This window comes from Ambystoma mexicanum, chromosome 5q (genome assembly GCF_040938575.1).
Source record: "Ambystoma mexicanum isolate Mex_15411 chromosome 5q, UKY_AmexF1_1, whole genome shotgun sequence".
NCBI lineage: Eukaryota > Metazoa > Chordata > Amphibia > Caudata > Ambystomatidae > Ambystoma > Ambystoma mexicanum.
In genome coordinates, this window is record NC_090933.1 from 825,752,748 (window position 1) to 825,767,994 (window position 15,247).

The window sequence follows — 15,247 nt, forward strand, 5'->3', positions numbered from 1 at the left end:
ACAGTATTCAACAAATGGTAGCTTCAGGAATGCTACAAATCCTCGAACATTGGTGCTATTCCTTCTTGGGAAATTCTATCCAGAGGGAGAGGAGCATAATTTGTAATAGAATAACAAATAGCACCAATGTGAATATTGGAGGTGGATAGAATTTCCCAAGAAGGGCAGCCGTTTTGCCACTCTGATTTCCTCAACACACCAGTGACCAATGACTGACAAGGATAGTGTTTCTTTTGCTTCTCCCTTGGCTTTGGCAAACTGAGTTTCTACCAGCTTTCACCAAATTTTGGAGAAAATATGGGCAATAAGTCTCCCATCATGTCGAGCTTTCATTAACCCACTTCTGTTGTTGGCAATCTGGAAAAAATTGTGCTTGCCTTAGTTTCAAACTCTTTTGGCTTGGGCAATGCATGTAGGTCTTTTCTTTCATCAATAGTCTCTCTTTCTGTGGGAAATGCTTGTAGGTCTTAGCTTTTAATATTGTCCCCTTGGTTTGCTGGGTTTTTTTGCAAATTCACACCTTTAAAACTACAGTCAAACTGTTGCTTTTCACTAATTAGATGTTAAAAATTACTTTGGCTATCACTCCATTCTACGCGAGTGCTGTATCTGCTGCTGCTCATAGTGCAGTACTCAAACTTGCACTCTGAGCTTCTGTCACGTTCATGCGAGCAGTACTTACTCGCTGAATGAACGCCTGGCCAGTGCGAAGGGGAATGGAGCACTTCAGGGTCACTACAAACCTGTGAACTCACCGGATAGGACACGCGCCCCGAATCCCTCCGGTGCTCGCAGGACTTCTGCTTTGGTGACTTCTTGCTTCTCGGCAGGCTTCCTTTCCTTCAGTCCGCCTTCACCCGTGCCACTGGTATTTGAAGCTTCTTGTGCTCTGGAGATCATCGGATGCACGGATTCCAACAGTAATCTCCCCTAGGCCATCGGGTGCACTACAGCCACCTGAGGTGGGCTATCGGGAAGGAAAGCTTCCCTTGTCTTTGCCTCTCGCTGCACATCCTCTGCAACACAGGTCTCCCATGGGCAAGCTTCTTTCCTGCATGCTTCTCACTGCGTGACCTCTGCCCTTTCAACTCCGAGAGGCACAGACTCTCTCAGGACTGGCAGCAGCAATCGGGTTACAAAGGAAAATACAAAGATCTTTTTTTTTATACTGAACAGTTTCAAAGGACAAAGAAACAAATAGCTATCAGCCCTCAGTACAACACAGCGAACTCCAGCTTGGTTTGGTGTGCTGAGTGAGTGGGACTGTACATTAGAATAGTTGTGCCTTTTATGCAGTCCAAAACATGATGTTCACCCCACCTGCAAGTTAATACAAGTTAATACATCACGGATCTAGGGTTCGTGCTGAGTTCATGCATCTATACATTTAGGGTTTACATTTAATACATTCACTAACAAATCACAATGTCAACAGTATGTCTTAGGATTTCTCGTTAAGCCTTCTCATACATTTCTGTAAAATATAGTTAAACAAGTGTTCACATTTCAGTATTTGAACATATTGTGTTTAACATGTGTTTGCGGATTAGCTTCGTTGGCGCAGGTAATCCTCTATACATAGGTCAGCGAAGGACAAGGTCTCAGTTCATGACCCTAACATGTGGCCCGCAGGCAAGTTACATATTAGTTTGTACACAGAGGTCAAGATGGCCATGTTACATTCAAAATGACACTGTCCACCATCTTAGAACACAGGGTGACTTTAGAGAGAGAATCTAAAATGGCGGATAGACCTAAAATCGCAGTTTACACTGATCTAAGGTCAAGACCTTGCAACACGGATTTCTCCGCAAGTGGCTTATAAGCAGCTTGGTGTAGGCCAATATACATATATTCATACAGTATAGGAGGCACAATATGATTTTCCGTTCAACAAATCCTCCTTTTGGCCTATGCCAAAGCTCTAAACTACTTCTGGTCACTTTACGAACAACTCCACGTCTCAACGTCCATAAACTCTGAATCACTATCGGAAATATCTATTGCCATTAGATCGGTTATCAGAATTTCCTTCAACACATACTCTTTGGTGTTCTTATCTGGGGAGTATACCTTGTGTCCTATTGTACTTATTGTCTGTGCGCAACATCCCTCTAGCATCGAACATATACTAGGTAAACACTGTACACAGCAACAAAGGAACAACAAAATTCCAAAAATGATCAACAAGACCGAAAGCACCTTCCAAACCCAATATTGCATGAAGTCCCAAAACCAAGCGCTAAGATCCCAGTTTCCCTCGGGAAAATGCACTTCTGAACTAAGGACGTGCAGATTTTGTATTGCCTTAAAGATAGTTGGAGAGGAATCTGGCACGAAAACACAGCAAGCGGACCCCACTAGTTTACACACTCCACCACGTTCAGCCAGAATGACATCTAATGCCATCCGGTTCTGAAGTGCTACTAATCTTATTGCTTTCTGTTCTAATGTCATATTATAGAGTATGTCTGTGGTCCGGTTGATGGTTCTCTCCAGTACTCTCGCTAGTCTTCTGATGTCTTCGGAGTTCGCTATTTGTCCCCAAAATGGCACAAAGGATTTCACTACATCTCCCAGAAGCTGTGCTGGAGTGTCACCATTCTCATCCCGCCATGGACGAGCCTTTGAAATGTCTACAGTACTAGCTATGAATACCCCGGGTAACAGGATCCCTAAATAACAAGTCCCCTGCCAATCCCTGGGTAACCATGGAAATGATACATTACCGCAAACAAAGTATACAGGTTCGCCTACATACAAAGGTCTGTCTTCCCCAGTCAAATTCGCAACGTTGGCACAACCTCTAAAATTTCCCATTGACTGAGTGCCATTCCTCTGCATGCAAAAAGAAACTGAATCGGGGCTATGGTTAACAGTGTAAGAAGGAGGCATGGCATCCTTATTGCCTATAGGAGCCATTTTAAAAGAAATCAAAGATTGGAAAGGACAAGACAGTCTATCAGAAGGCCTAATAGAAGCAACGTTGAGCTTGCTCCTATTCTCAAAAAATGAGCATCCCAGGGGTGTAAGAACACGTTTCTCGAAACTATTCAAAGTTCCCCGAGATGCTATCGTTACACCGGCCAAAGAATAGTGCTCTAAGAGAAGCAGAACGAGCAGTTGTCAAAGGTAAAGGATGAATATACCAACCTAGCCCCTTATCCCTGTGTTGCGGTAAATGCGAACAGACCCAACAGTTGGATTTATTAAAAATGTCATGTGTAGCATTCATGATGAGTAACAATGTATTATTGTAGTATCTTTGTCTATGCTGAGAGTCTCTAGGAGATAAAGTATGCAGATGCACAAAAGGAGTAGAAACAGTACATTTTCAGTCGGTAAAAAGGTTTCTAGTGGATGTACTTCTTCGAGATACCAAAAGCCCAAAACAATGACTATTATAAAACCAATTAACATAAAAAGACAGCAGTACATTTTCGGGGCCCAAACAGTTTGTCAATTCTCATAGCTGGTCACACGATCATTTATCATCCCTGTACGAGCGGTAGCGGTTGCAGGCATTTCAGTCTTCAAACGAAAAACCCCAGTGTTTTGGGCTGGCGACCTCCCGGTCGAGTGACTTCTCAGTCCTTCCACAACCCTAGCCAACAGAATCCCCTTTTTCACTTGGGCAAAAAGCAAGCCCGTGATGATTTTCCTCCTTCTTCGAATGCCCAGCTGAACCGTGCCGTAAGTCTATTTCCTTAGACGCAAATTGTACCTCGTTGTCCCTGGTACTGATTGATCCAAGAACAATGCGTCGTCACTTCCCGTTGAAAGCGACGTATCAAGAGCAAGTGAAGATGCAAGATCCGGAACAACAGTTTCCGGAAACAAAACTTTTGGAGAGTGTGGAGACAAAATGGCTGTTTCCCCAGGCCTTGCGGGCTGAAAGAGAAACTCTGATGCACTCTTGTTGCTGTTTACTGCTTCGGGATCGTTGGTTGCAGTATTGGTGAGGGGTTCTGTTTCTTCTGTTTCGTATGTCATCGGGTGTGGAAGCCACTTGACATGCGTCACGTGGATCCAGTTTTTTCTGCCTGCGACCCGCACCGCCGTCTGTGTGACCAGAAGGACCTGGAAAGGGCCCCGCCACTGAGGTGCAAGGCAAGAGGATCGCTCAAATGCCTTCATCAACACCCAGTCACCGGGCTGAATGCTGTGACCTGGGCCCTCATATCGTACAGGTAAAGCCTCTCGCACCTGGTGATAAATCAAATACAGGTTTTTAGTCAACTGGCTACAGTAATCTGATAGAAGTACATTTTCGACATTTTTCAAAGACCGACATTTCGGAAGGTTCCAGATGTTAGCAGGTCTCCCCATTACCACCTCAAATGGAGAGAGCCCAGTCTTAATTTGAGGGGTTGTATGCATGGCTAGCAACACGATTGGTAAGGCGTGCGGCCATTTTAATTTGGTGCTGGCACACGTTTTAGCGAGCTTGTTCTTGATGATGCCGTTGTGTCTTTCTACTAATCCGGCACTCTGAGCGTGTCTGGCCGAATGGAACTGTTTGTCGATCTGTAGTGCCGCACATATCTGCAGAATTACAGCAGCGACAAAATGTGGACCATTGTCCGACCAGATGACTCTTGGTAGCCCGAACATAGGAAAGTACTCCTTTAACATAGTTTTTGCAATAGTCATGGCTGTAGCGTCATTAACAGGAAAAGCCTCAACCCATTTGCTGAAAGCACAAATGACAACTAACACATATTTCAAGTTATTACACCGTTCCATTTCAATAAAATCAAAGCATATAACTTCAAAGGGGACAGAAGGTGGACCAAAACTTCCCCTGGGAGTTGAGGTTCCTTTTCCCATATTGTGCTGTAAACAGATCATGCAGTTCTGAACATATCATTCAGCTATTTTAGAAATCTTGTAATTTGCCCAAACTTTTGCCAACATTTTTGTAAGGTTCCGGGCACATATGTGGGTGGGGCCATGAGCCATGACGACCATCATCATTATGTATGTGTAAGGAAGTAGTGATTTCCCTTCAACTATGTCCACCCAACACCCATCATCATCGAGTTTCCCCAAGCCTTCAGCCCATCCCTTGGACTCTTCTAGTGTGGCATCGGCTTGGATGTCCTTTACAGAGTCAACACCCTCATCATTTACAGTCTGCCTTAAAATATATATATATCTGCAGAGAGGTTGGTGGCAGTCTGTTTAGCTATCTGATCAGTGAAAGCGTTCCCTTTTCCTATATCGTCTACAATCTTTTGATGTGCTGCACATTTTACAACAGCTAACTGAGTGGGAAGTGCAAGCGTTGAGAGCAGTTGTACTATTAGGGAGCCATGCTGGATCTTTGTACCATGTGAAGTTAAGAACCCTCTTTCTGACCAAAGTCTACCAAAGTTCTGAACCACCCCAAAGGCATACTGACTGTCAGTGTATATATTCACAGTAAGCCCTTCGGAAAGTTCACAAGCTTGGGTCAATTCTATAATCTCTGCGGCCTGCGTGGAGTTATGTGTGATTCTCTTGGTTTCCAAGACCGTGCTTAATGTGGAGATTGCATACGCAGCTGTGGATGTACCATCCAGAAGTTTGAAGCAGGAGCCATCGCAAAACAGCTCCCCTTGTGGATTATTCAAAGGAGTGTCTTTTAGATCAATTCTACCCTTTGTCTCTTGTTTGGTAGTATACAGACAGTCATTTGACTCTTCGTCACTGCAAACAGTTCCTTGTATATGTATGTATGTATATATTTTTATAAAGCGCCGGTAGCCCGAGGGCATCAGGGCGCTTGAACATTACAACATAGAAGAGAAGAAAGCAGGCATAAAGAGACGCAAAACAGTTGGCATGGAAGACCTGACAGCCACTAGCGTTAGAGATCTTATCTGAAGAGGAGTGTCTTCATCCGTTTCCTAAATACAAGGTGGTTTGCTTCTGACCTCAGTGAATCGGGAAGGCTGTTCCACAATTTAGGTGCCAGTACCAGAAAAGATCTACCCAACCCCGATTTCAGCTTGAAATTGGGTACGACCATGAGGCACTTTCCTTCCGATCGTAGTCTTCTCCTGGGTGTGTAGAGGACTAGGCTGTTTTTCAAATACTCTGGTGCTTTACCATAGAGGCACTTGTGGACCAAAGAAAGAGCCTTAAACTTTATACGTTCCTCTACTCTTAGCCAATGAAGGGAAATCCTATCGGGGGTGACATGATCTTTCTTCTTCAGATTTTTTACTAGCCTAACCGCACTGTTCTGGATCACCTGACATCTCGCTAAGTCCTTAGACGAGGCCCCTAACAGCAGTGCATTGCCATAGTCGAGCCGTGATAAAATAATAGCTCTGGCAATGGTCGCCAGGTTACATTCATTTAGGAAGGGCTTGATATATCTCATTAGCCTGAGATAATAAGCCGTGTTTTTTTGGAGATAGCTGGTCTTGCGGGAAAGGTAAGGTAAGAGTTCAGCCAGATTAAGAACACAACACCTCTTAATTTGTATGTGAGGAGCAAACAAGATCAATTCATATCTCGTCAACCGTGCGGAAGTGAGGTGTTGCGTATGAGTTCTGTTCAATAGAACATCTACAGAGTGAGGCACCATCATGGTTAGAGGATGGCCTTGGACCATTCCCTCACTCTGTTTTACAGGCGCAGCAACAGCAGCGACAGCTCACAAACATCTTGGCAAAGCGCATGCTACAGTATCAAGGGCGGAAGAAAAGTAACCGCATGGCCTATTCTTCCCTCCATATTCCTGTGTTAATACAGCGAAAGCACATCCATCACATTCATGCACAAAACAACACAAAGGCCTTTTCATAGTTTGGTGTGCCCAAAACTGGTGCCAAGCACAATGCAGTCTTGAGCAAATCAAATGCTTGCTGGTGCTCCATGTTCCACGGCAATGGAGAAGAAATGCCCTTCTTCGTCAAAGCCAACATCGGCTTAATCACTAGTGAGAACCCGGGAATCCACTGCCTACAGTAAGAAGCCATACCTATCAAGGCTCTAACTTCCCGCTGTGTATTTGGGACAGACATGCCAGAAATGAGTTTTATCCGTTCAGGTGTCAATCTTCTTCCCTCCTTTGACAGGAGATAGCCTAAATAGGTGACCTCCTGACAACAATATTGAAATTTTTGAAGCAAGGCTTTGTGTCCATGTTTAGCCAAATATATAAGTAATAACACAGTGCCCTCCTTACAAGCGCTCTCAGAGTCGGCAGACAAAAGTAAGTCATCAACATACTGAAGCAGTGTACAAGTAGAGGGCAATTCAAGGGTATCAAGCTGTTCTTTCAAAGCCCTAATATAGATGCAAGGACTTTCCATGTAACCTTGAGGTGCACGGGTAAAGGTAAACGAGCGTCCCCCTAAGGTGAACGCAAACAAGTATCTACTGTCCTTGTGTATAGGAATACTAAAGAAAGCATTCTTCAGATACACAACACTAAAGTGAGTAGCTGAAGCCGGGATCATAGTTAATATTGTTGTTACATCAGGTACAATTGGAAATTGTGGAGCAACAACCTTATTGATGGCACGTAGATCAATTATGAAAGGAAATGGAATGGCATTATCACCTTTTTTGTACAGGGGCAAAATTGGACTATTGCACAAACTACCTGCAATGTCCTCAATCACCCCTCGATGCACAAAATCGGAAACTATGCATTTCAAAGCTTGCTCACCCTCAACTGAAATCTTGTATTGTGGAATACGTGGCAGCTTTACTCCATGTTTCAAGACTATTTTAACAGGCTCGATCTGCAAAACACGGACATCATTGTCATCAATTGCCCATAAACACTCTGGTACATCACTGAATTCTGGCGGCAAAGGTCTATTCAAGATATGAGAGACAGAAAGTTGCTGTGGTGAAATCGTCAAACGCACTCCATCAGAAGAACAATGAATTACCGCATTTAATTCCTTCAACAGATTCAACACCAGCAAATTCTCTCCACAATTCGAAGTCAAAAGAAATGGACAGTGGTCCGTAAAGGGACCCAGAGAAATAGGTACAGGCGAAGAAACTGGACAAACAACTGGTGTGCCAGAAAACCCTACAGAAACATTAGTCTGCCCTGAAAGTGGAATGTTTGGAACCCGAGAATAATCAATGGAACACTACTGTGCCCCTGTATCTATCAAGAATATATGTTTCCTATTTCCCACTACCATTTCAACGTAGGGACCTTTCTGATTAACGGGAATAGGCGTAGGTTCCAAACCCTGCTTCGGGCAATCCTAACTAAACAGAACATCATCAAAAGGAAGTTCTTCAGAGAGGTAAGCGGCAGAAGGATGATCGAATATGTTTCTGGTTTCCACACTTGTTACCCGATTATCCTGTAAAAAAAGGTTGCTGTGGTTCCTGTGCATACTGACTTCTACCAGGGCCCCCAACACCCGGGCGACCTCTGAATCATCTCCCCATATTTCCAAATGTGTTATTTGACCTTTGTCGAAGGACCGGGCATTGTGCACGCCAATGACCCACTTGCCTACAGGCACACTGGTTAATGTTTACAGGACCCAAGGGCACATTTCCTTGTGGAACATACTGACCTCTAATTTGTGAATTACCCCCTCTAGGGCCTCTAACAATTTGCTGCAATAATACTGTCGTCTTCAAATCACCTTTTCTCTTTTCAACTCTTTCCTTTTCATTATTGACACGATTCTCATAGTACTGAGCCATGTGCAGTACTTCTGATTGAGACTTCTCTTGCCAAGCACTCTCAGAAGACATAATTTGCGACTGGATGTCAGGCAACAATCCACGCACAAATCTTTCTACGAATAATCTTTTTCCAGACTCTGTGCCTAAGTATTGTCCACTGAAATCTGAGAATACTCTTCGAACTGATTAAAGAGCTCGGTAGCACTCTCAGGCGTCCCTTGGACAAAGGCAGTAAGCTTGTCCCAAATAATTCTCTTTTTGCGAATTATGGTTTTCAATTTCGCAATTATTCTATCAGGTAAAGTTAGTATCACCTGAGGCGGTCTTTCGCCAGCTGGCCTTTCTCCAGCGAGTCTAATTATGTTAGCCCATGTATCTCCCAACCCTGGTACATCGTCTATAGTCCTAACCTGCTTCCACAAATCTACGGGCAGGAGTACAGGAAACAACAGGACAATATCACCTAAGGTGAATACTGAGGATTGCAAGACAGACTCTATTTCTTTATAGAATCCTGTCTGATTTTTCCTAATGTCGGGAATAGATTGTCTAATGGTGTTCACTTCCTGTCTTGAGAATGGGACATGAACAAACTGCGATACATAATGTGCAGGTATTACCCGCTGCAGCATTAGCAGGGACGTCAACCTTGGGACAAGTGTCGGAGGAACCTCTCTCATAGGCAACTGAGAAGTAGGCAACTCCGAACGCTTACTAGACAACAGAACCAAACCGAGCGCTAAAGCAGTCGAAGAAGTGTTAAGTGAAAAAGCTCTCTTATAAATACTCAATAACTCTGTGGGACAACAAATCTTCCTTTTTACACATTCATCCTGCAGGAACTCTACCATTACCTGTATCACTTTCCTCTTTATTTCTGGCGTATACTGACTATAAGTATCATATACTTCAACTGGAGTTATCAACATATTTGTGATCCATCTAATCGCGTCCTTTGTACAAATTCGTGTTTCCTCGGATATCGATTTACGACACAGAAGGAACCGTTTCTGTACATACATACTATCCTCATCATCATCCTCATTCTGTAACCTTGCCAACTCCTTTCTATACTCAAATATCCTCTCAACATGCTCTTATACTTTCTCTAGAAAGCGCTGAGGGGTTCAGATCCCTCAACCCTTGTGGGAGATCTATATTGTTTAGTCTGTCAAACATTACACATAAGTGAATCCCTAATCCCTCAATAAAAACATTTTTCTCAGGAAAATTGTCCATATTTGAAAGTGGCGAAAACATTAGCTCGATCATCTCTCGCCATACAATGTTTAGCCCACATAATCAAGTCACGTTTCTTCTCTGGAGGTACAGTCTCGTGAGTGACAACCATTGATCCCGCTCCCTGATCGACTACAAGCGGTGCAAGACCACTTGGAAGAGGAAAAGCAGGCAAGTTCAGCGGAGGTAATATTACTGGTGCAATAGGAAGATGTGGAGGAGCAGCAACAAAAGGAGGAACAACGACTGGAGGAAGAGGAACAGTAGGAGGAGCAGGAACAGCAGGCAGAGCAGGGCGAGCAGGAATAACAGCAGTAAGAGGCAAAGCAGCAGGAAGAGGAACATACAGAGGTGGCGCAGTGGCACCAGGCCTTCGTTCATTTAACAATATATCAATAAATTTGTCGGAAACATGAAAGTCTTTAGAAGGATAGATTTTCTGAATGCCAAGTGAGAAAGCCCTATCCATATTCCTAGCCGACTCAGACTGTTTATCTTGGTCGTATAACAATGCTTTTTCGGCATTCGTCTTATGACGGTACGCGAGTTTTTCTCTACTCTTAAGCTGTGACAAAGCTTCTTTCTTCCAATTCTGTAAGACATCGAATGCTGCAGGTCTAGCCTTTTTCTTTAATAAAATTGACTCTAAGTACTCAATACGAAGGATTTCAAAACTACCATTGATTGGCCACTGAAGTTCAGAAGCATGTCTAGTTTGTCTGTGCCAAATATCATTAAACACCATACTACCAATGCCATGCTTACATACATAGTACAAGCCGGCCACCCCTCCTGTGGTGCCGGACGGCTAAATTCCAAAGATTGCCTATCGCTGCAGAATAACGCCCTGAAGCAGGTAGACAATTTCCCAGGCATATCAAAATATTGGTGTTACCTGGTCAATAATTGTATTTGCAGATACAATGCGCCAAAATAAATTATCAGGATACTTAAGAATCGGGTCACAACTCACTTGATCAATCCTAAGGAGGTCCGATCAGATTTCAAAATTATTTTCTAACAGATTTTACCTCGTGTTTGGTGATTTCGGCAAATCTGCCTGATTCGATAAGTGGACCCTCGTCAAGATGCCGACTCGGACCGCGTGCTCATCGTCCAGGGATCGGGCCGTGCAGCGCTGTTGAGGTGTTGTGTCTCTTTCAGAAAGGGGCCTCTTTTTGTTACACCATCCGATCCTGGTCCGATAGCATGCGTCAACCTTCAAAAAGAGCTGGCATCAATCTTGAGGGTCCCTATTCGGGTGCCATCTGTGAAAACAAAAAGAAGATATCGAGCCTGAGTACCCCAAAAGGAAATACACCAAACGTGGGTTACAAAGGAAAATACAAAGATCTTTATTTTATACTGAACAGTTTCAAAGGACAAAGAAACAGATAGCTATCGGCTTTCAGTACAACACAGCGAACTCCAGCTTGGTTCGGTGTGCTCAGTGAGTGGGACTTAAATTAGAATAGTCGTGCCTTTTATGCAGTCCAAAACATGATGTTCAGCCCACCTGCAAGTTAATACAAGTTAATACATCACGGATATAGGGTTCGTGCCGAGTTCATGCATCTATACATTTAGGGTTTACCTTTAATACATTCACTAACAAATCACAATGGCAACAGTATGTCTTAGGATTTCTCGATAAGCCTTCTCATACATTTCTGTACAATATAGTTAAACAAGTGTTCACATTTCAGTATTTGAACATATTGTGTTCAACATGTGTTCGCGATTAGCTTTGTTGGCACAGGTAATCCTCTATACACAGGTCAGCGAAGGACAAGGTCTTAGTTCATGACCCTAACATGTGGCCCGCAGGCAAGTTACATATTAGTTTGTACACAGAGGTCAAGACGGCCATGTTACATTCCAAATTACACTGTCCACCATCTTAGAACACAGGGTGACTTTAGAGAGAGCATCTAAAATGGTGGATAGACCTAAAATGGAGGTTTACACTGATCTAAGGCCAAGACCTTGCAATGCGGATTTCTCCGTAAGTGGCTTATAAGCAGCTTGGCGTAGGCAAATATACATATATTCATACAGTATAGGAGGCACGATATGATTTTCCATTCGACATATTCGCAGCCCATCTTTCTCTGTGCCCATTTGTTTTGCTGAGAGTTCAAAAAATGCACCAAATTGTTCTCGTTGGGTAGAGATTGTCTGATATTCCATCACGAGGTGGAATAGAGTTTCAGGCGTGGTTTGTTCCTTGCAGAAATGGCAATAGTTGTCTGTGAGGGGTATCTGTCTGGTTACTGCAAGGTTTGATTTTGTAGGTAACAGATTTAGACGTATTCTTAGGAACGTTGTTCTGATGGTCGGGTCTGGGAAAAGTTGAAGATATTGGGGTAGTTCATGAATTGTTCTAATATCCATGGTACAGTGCAGATTCTGTTGATAGGTCTTTTTGATTTGGATGGTTTTTATCCAGTTGTTGCATTGAAGTTTGATTTTTGCCTGTTGGGGACGCAGAGTTAGGGTTTTTTCTGTTATTTCCTCATTGACCATTTCTTCCAATATGTTCCGTTTCCATTTTTGGAGCACCATGTTGTTGAAGGTCTTTGGATAGGACCTCGAGATTTGTATGGCCGGTGTTTTCTGATCAGTCAGTATTTTCCGGAATAGGTCAAGTCTCTTCCAGTTGGTTTGGAAGAAAATTGTCCATATTTGCGGTCTAGTAAGCATCCTTGTCGCAACTGCCTGTGATTTCTATTCAAGTTTGTCTAGCCATTGTTCTTCCGATTTAGATTGGTTTATTGGAACGCCAAGATATTTAAAGATGGTGACAGGTTCCAGTTGTTTCCCATCACGGGTTAAGGTGGGTTATTTTCTTTTTTTGGATGGAGTGTTGGCTAGGATCATTGTCTTGGTTTTTGTGATGTCGATTGCCAATTCGTTTATGGTCATGTATCTGCTTAATGATGTTAAGGCAACTTGTAATCCTGAGCTGGTTTTGTCGAGGAGGATGATGTCATCAGCTTAGGCCATAAGAGGAACTGGGATGGAGTTCTTTGGTGGATTCATCAGGGTACTAATCATATGTTGTTTGATGTCTGCAGTGAAAAGGTTATAGGGTTGCCCGAAGTGGCATCCTTGTTTTAGGCCATTTTCCGTAATGATGGAGTTGGTGATGGCACCTTATTTCGATAATCTGACCTTGATTGATGTTTCAGAGTATAGTAGTTTGATTGGCTCCAGGATGTTTTGAGGGCATTTCCATGCTTTCACGATGGTGTGGTTTCTGATGGCCTCATGCTTGATTAGGTTGATTAGGTTGATCAGTAGCAAGTTGATGTGGGTTCCTACGTTGGAAGTAAAGCCGGTTTGTCTGGCCGAAAACCTGTCATTCTCTGTTGCCCAAGTGGTCAGATCTTTTAGGAGGATCGCCGCAAATAGTTTTCCATGGTGGTCCATTAGAGCTATGGGGCGAAAGTTCGCTGGATCGTCGCAGGCTCCTTGCTTGTGTATGGGGACGATTATGGCAGTCCTCCATGATTTGAGAATTTGGTTGTGTGTATTAATCAGATTTAGAAGCTTGCACATAAGAATCACCCATGCCGGCAGATCTTCTTTGATGACAGCGTTTGAGGTGCCATCCGGTCCAGGTGCTCTCGAGGCATTTAGATTTTTGATCATGTGAATGAAATCGTCGTAATGTGCATTTACTTGCCAATTTGGTTTGTTCAAAGCATTTTTATCATGTTCATGCGTTGGTCGGGCTCTATAGATATTTGTAAAGTATAAGGTCCAAGTTTCTGAAGAGATGTTGGCCATCAGTTTTTGTTGGTTTTGTGAGTTATCGTTTAGCAAGTTCCACAGTTCTCTTGTGTTATGGGACTTGTAGGTCTTCATGATATTTTCTGCGTCAAGTTGCTGGAGGGTTTTTTGTTGGGTCTTCCTCTAGTTCGAGTACGATTGCTTCAGTTTTTTTGCCAATGGAGTGTTTCCTGCAGTTTTGGTTTTGTTCAAATAGCGTAATGATTTTGGTCAGAGTTTTTTCCTTTTGGCTGTTTCCTGTTTGTATGTGTGTCGATGAGATTTCTGGTGTTGGATGCTGGTCGTTCTTTGGAAGTGGATTAGGATCCATTCGTAATTCAGTTTGTCCCCATCTCTCAGAGTGGAAGTTTGGATCGCTGTTGCTAATCGAAACATCGCTTGCTGTGGTATGCACAGTCTGGTGGATGTACTAGTCAATTCTAGTGGACATTGAGGTGTGAGTATAACTTGTGTTGATAGAGCATTACAGTGTATGGTTAGTTGATTGTGGTCACTTTTGTCCGTGAGTATCATTTGTACTTTCAATACGGATGCATGCAGCTGCTGTGATAGGAAAATATAGTCGATTATTGCACTTGAATTTCCTCTAGACCAAGTCGGAATGATTTTAGTTGAGTTGTCAGTCGCATGGTCGAGGAGGATGAGGTTGCGAGTGGTGATTTCTTTCATCCATCTTCTGGCTTGTGATGATAGTTTCGTTCGATTTAGGATGATGCCGTCTTTAGTGTGTAAGTGGATGTTCAAATCTCTGCAAATTATTATTTCTAATGCCTGATGTTTCATGGCAATTCTGTCAATAGATATGAAGACTCCATTGATGAAGGATTCAGTTGCAATTGCTGCTGGATTGCAGTAAAGATTTAGTCCTGCGATTACAGATTCTTTTTTTTTTGTGGGTGGGTTCCCGTTGGACGGTACACGTAGGTCTGTTATTGTTATTATTGTAATTTGAGTCCAAGGATTGATATTTTCAGTGTTCGATACACACCATTATGGGTTGATCTTAATCAAGGTGAGGAGACCTGTCGCTGGTCTTCCTTGTTTTTTGACTATTGCTGGATTGAGGAAGGTTAGGAATCCATCGCAAGCTGGTGCTCCGGTAAGCCAGGTTTCTTGAAGGCAAATGATTTGGTAGTTGTCAAGTTCGTGTGAAGGGTTAATGAAGAAATGTGAATTTCCTCTGGTGTTCCATGAACATAATGACCATGGGACATCTAAGTTGGTTAGTGGTTATGAACTTGTGGTTTTGGAATTTCCTGCGCGTGAGCTCTCTCCATATGAGGTCTCTGTGTCATAGTATCTTCGGAATGGTTGCTCGGGTCTGGTAGACTGTTCTGGTTGCACGGCTCGAGTCTGGTAGGAAACAGATGCAGATTGATGTCTCGATGTATTATAGAAGTTGGATATTTGGTTTCCAGGTTGAGGTGACAGGGAATAGGTTTCAGGTCTACTTTGTCTTGGAATTCGCATAGTAGTTGTGGTGCTGTCTGCGGTAGACCAACATTTGAAGCCAAGTTTGTTGAGTTGGTTGCGCATAAATAGTATCAAATCT